The 4,504-nt window shown below is 32.3% G+C and overlaps 1 long non-coding RNA gene across 1 annotated transcript; it reads right to left on the bottom strand.

The window, feature by feature from the left end:
• Positions 1–2,421: 2,421 nt before the first annotated feature.
• Positions 2,422–4,279, bottom strand: LOC126876782 (uncharacterized). Its single transcript, XR_007694515.1, has 5 exons — positions 4,167–4,279; positions 3,859–3,954; positions 3,160–3,782; positions 2,980–3,076; positions 2,422–2,817 (listed from the first exon to the last, which is right to left on the bottom strand). It is a non-coding gene; the product is annotated as an uncharacterized LOC126876782 (long non-coding RNA).
• Between the last annotated feature and the right edge of the window lie 225 nt (positions 4,280–4,504).

Raw genomic sequence — 4,504 nt, forward strand, 5'->3', positions numbered from 1 at the left:
TGTCATTCCGACATATATATCCACCGAAAATGCGCTCTTGTAGACAAACGCTCGATTCGCGTCATAGCTTTTAAAGCTTGTCGCATCTCAATCCGTTGGAAAAAATTTTTCCTGTAGCATATTTTATTTTTACGAACCAACAAGGTCTTTGTTTATTTCCTTCTTTTTTTTTTGCTCCAATTTCCCCATTGTTTTTTCAAGGATAGTATTTCAGAGCCACTAGTCAAGTTTATTGTAACAATAAACTTACGTTTCGGAAACATTTTGTGCTGTGAAACAGAATACACTAAAGTTTGAAGGTCACATCGATTTTCGAAAGTTTATAAATGGAGGTGTATGACAGTATCACCAGCTGTTGCTGTCCAAGTAACTCCAACATCGAAATACTACAACGATTCCAATCGAAAGCGCTAAGAGCCTTAATAGACGCACCTTGGTATGTTACCAACGAAACCATCCATCGCGACCTCAAGATACCTACAGTCAAAGAGGAAATAGCAAAATATAGCGACAGATATAGCAAAAGAGTCAAGAAACACCGAAACCCCCTAATCACTGGACTACTCGATACGACGGACCAGATTCGCAGGCTGAAGAGGCACTACTCGCTAGACCTAAACGTTAGATTCATTTAATTATCCAAATTAAGCATATGCACTTACTTATAATACTTATAAATTATACCTATCTATAATAAGTATTAACTTATTGTAAATAAACAGCCATGTCACTGCGCCACGCCGGAAAAATTACTGAAAATTCTCAACGCGAGAATTGATTGTAATTTCAACAAATAAATAAAAACAAAAAAAAAGCTGTTGCTGTCCCCAAGCGCCAAAATACGTTCTGACTACTATTTTATGTATCTCACAGAAGTATGTCTTCATTCATCATCTCCCATGCCATCCACCAACGTGTTCTTAACATGTTATCTCCTAGTAAAATATTGATGTTGAGTCAGATATCCAACTGAATAATCTTTTCGGTGTCTACTATAAGACATTTAAAACCAAGGCTCGTACACACGTGTGCTTATACGTCAGATGTAATACTTAACACGAAACCTGCTTATATTAATATTAAATTTATGCATAGTAGGATGTTCGACCTTTGTAAAAATGAAATTATAATACATACAGTTTCACCGTGGAAAAGTGAATCTTTCTAGCATGTCCACGCAAATGCAGCGGAGGGGAGGACTGTGCATGCACCAAACAACTTTACGTTCGTAATTTTTCACACAAATGTACAACTGTAGGGAAAAAATTATCTCTGATTTTTCGGATGTTAGGAATCGACAATATCGCATAACGGAATGCTGTGTTCTACGTATTCTATTTTTGTTACGAAAGTGGTACAAACGAAGTCCACGTAAGAATAGTACAACAAAATCGGTTGAGGTTAGGTTATCGTGCAGATATCGCGGCTTTTGCATTGGAAATCACGCAACTGCCAGTCTCGTCGTTCCTTGTAAACGAAAGAAAGGTATTGTAATCGGTCGGAATTAACATAAAACTCGTCGTTTCATGATAATACTGTGCATTCTGAATATGCTATGATTTGGTTTAAAATAATAAATAGTCCATTCTTGCATACTATTGCTCCAGCTTTACTTGTATTTTCGATATTGGTATAAATAGAAAGACAATTAATGTCGTTCGAGTCTATTTTCGGATCATTTATATTACGTTTAATCCATATAGTTATCATATGAGACATAGTATCGTAAAATTTGGAAGAATAAAACGTTCGTACAGGAAGTACATTTTATAAGAACTCCAACAAATCTGCGTGTGCACCTAAAATACAAACTGATAGTGATAGTGATTGTTCATAAGTTTATATACATTATCTAATGTCAATCGAAGGTATCAATTCTTTTTCTCCATAAGAGTACTTTTTCATTTATATGTGTTCAAAAATACATGTGTTCAACCGTGAAGCATATGTCACCTACAACGAAAAAGAGTTTTCCTATACTTAATATTTCCTTTATATACCTATGAAAGTCTATTCTTCGCGTAGTATGAAATTATGAATAAATCTGGAATATTGTTCAATCTGAAAAGAAAAATAACTTATTGACATCATTCATTGATACGAGATTCAGAATGTTTGTTTTGTCTTGCAGAAAAAGAAGGCAGCCCTCCCTTTCTTTTAATGTGAAATAGAAAGCGAAAATTTGAAAACAGATTTTTTGGAAATTTACTTGCAAATATCGTTTTCAATATCGTGATTTTCTTCCCAATGGTACTGTACTTTCAAATTTTCCAGTATCCCTCTAAAAACAAAAAGTCGAACCTCGTTATTGTTAACGTAGGCATTACAAGGAAGAGAAGTATTAGAAAGCAGCTCCTTTTTGTTATGGATTTCTTTATAATCATGTAAATAAGAAATTCCGGAAATTTTTTCCTAAAGAATTTAATTCTTGTGCTTTGATTGATAATTATTACACTACATACTAACTTTTCGCATACTGTTCGCGTCTAACAATTTCCTAATAATAACTACTTCAAAATAACATATGTTCTTGCACGAATTCAAAAGTACGTATGATACAATTACAATTGATTCTAAAATAATAATTATTTAAAGATATTAGATACTAATTAAACGTTTCACTATATTTCAAAATCTGGAACAACAAATTTTTATTTATAAAAAATGAAACTGTGTTTATATATTCTTTGTCATGATGCTATTTCTTATTACCATGTCGACATTTTTTAAAATTCATTTTGTTATCTCTACGCAATATGAAAATTCATATACTGCTTAATATTTTTTACATATTATCCATCCACCGCATGATATCTCCTGAAAAATCAAAATATTAATGTTATATTATTACAATGCTTCTTAAATTTCAATTTTTGACAAATTTGAAATCCAATATATTTTGCACAATTATTATTTATCAAAAAATTCCAAGTTAGTAACTTTCTTTTCAAATGGCAAATAACATATACTTTGACTTACCTGTAAGTTTTTGTTCCTAATCATCATTTCCTCTTATAGAACATCATTATTGTTCTTATAATTACTACCAGTGTCATAGATATTGTAGTGGCTACAACTGAATTAATAGAAAATGATAAATAACTGTGTATAACACTAACACATAATTGTGTATAACAATGACAGATAACTTTTACTTACATATCAGTCGATAAGGGATTACTGTGATATCCTGTTGATGTTTCTTAAGGCACTTGATTAGGTGCGATACGGTATCATTCCTTATGGTATACTGTAGATAAGTATTTTAGAAAATAACAAGAATAAATCTAAATTATTCAGAGGTTCCAGTTTCGGCTTAGACATAAATACAGGACCATTTGCAAAGAAGAAAGGGTGCGTTTCTACAGCCTCGTTATAGTAACCATGAATACCAATCTCTGAATTACTGGTTACTAAACATAAATATCCTATAAAATTTAATATATTTCTTTAATTTTTAATACATACATGAGTTAGTAGTTCTAAATTATGAATCATCCTACCTGTGATATTACACTTTTCCTTATAATATCATCACTCGAGTGAACAACATTAAGATCATGTAAACCATGTCATCCTATCTTACTGTGAAGATACTTAGTTATGTTATCTAACATTATAAAAATATCATCAAATTCAAGTCCTTTTATTCACATCACATGGCCACGACGATCTGGTTCTTCGTTATATAATGTTCTAAAATTTGTCGTATATATAGGATGTACAAACCGTGATATCAAGGTATCAGTTCTTCCTTCCCAAGGGACAGTTTCATTAAAATTCTGATAGAATTAAAAATTAATTATTAATATTCTAACAATCATATATGTTAAATACATTATAGTCAACGATATATACCTGAGCGAATGTAGGGGTGATTCCTTGATAATTATAAATGTCATCAGCCCACATCATTGTGCCACTTCTTTGTACTCCAGCCTCTAGATTAACAGCCTAAACAAACATACGAAATTTTATAGAAGCTGTACAAAATATAGTATATATGCGCAATATTGAAGCGTTCAAGGGGATATAAAGGTAATGTACATCACATACACGTGTACTCTCATGCAACAAAATACAATTAGATTTAATAGTATAAGCTCTTTTATTCATCATAATAGATTGGAAATTTAAGTGTCTTACGAGGGTGAGTAAAAAGTTACCCGCTCTGTCGGTGTAGAATTTATTTTAAGCAATTGTCAAAAAAGACATACATCATTTTTTGACATAATCACTCGATTTCTGTATACACTTTGTCCATTTGCCGAAGGACCTTTATATTTTCTCATTAAAAAATGTTTTGGGCTGAGCTGCGAACCACGAATGCATCGTCGTCTTCACCTTTTCATCAGCTTTTTCGGCATCCATCTCGCACAAACTTTTTAAAATCCAAATCTGTCGTGTACTATTGCATAAGCAGAGCCGTGGCTGATTTGCAAATGATTTGCCACATTATCCACTGTCACTCGTCTATTCCATAGAGCATAAGTTCATGAGCACG

Source organism: Bombus huntii, unplaced genomic scaffold (genome assembly GCF_024542735.1).
Source record: "Bombus huntii isolate Logan2020A unplaced genomic scaffold, iyBomHunt1.1 ctg00000093.1, whole genome shotgun sequence".
Lineage (NCBI taxonomy): Eukaryota > Metazoa > Arthropoda > Insecta > Hymenoptera > Apidae > Bombus > Bombus huntii.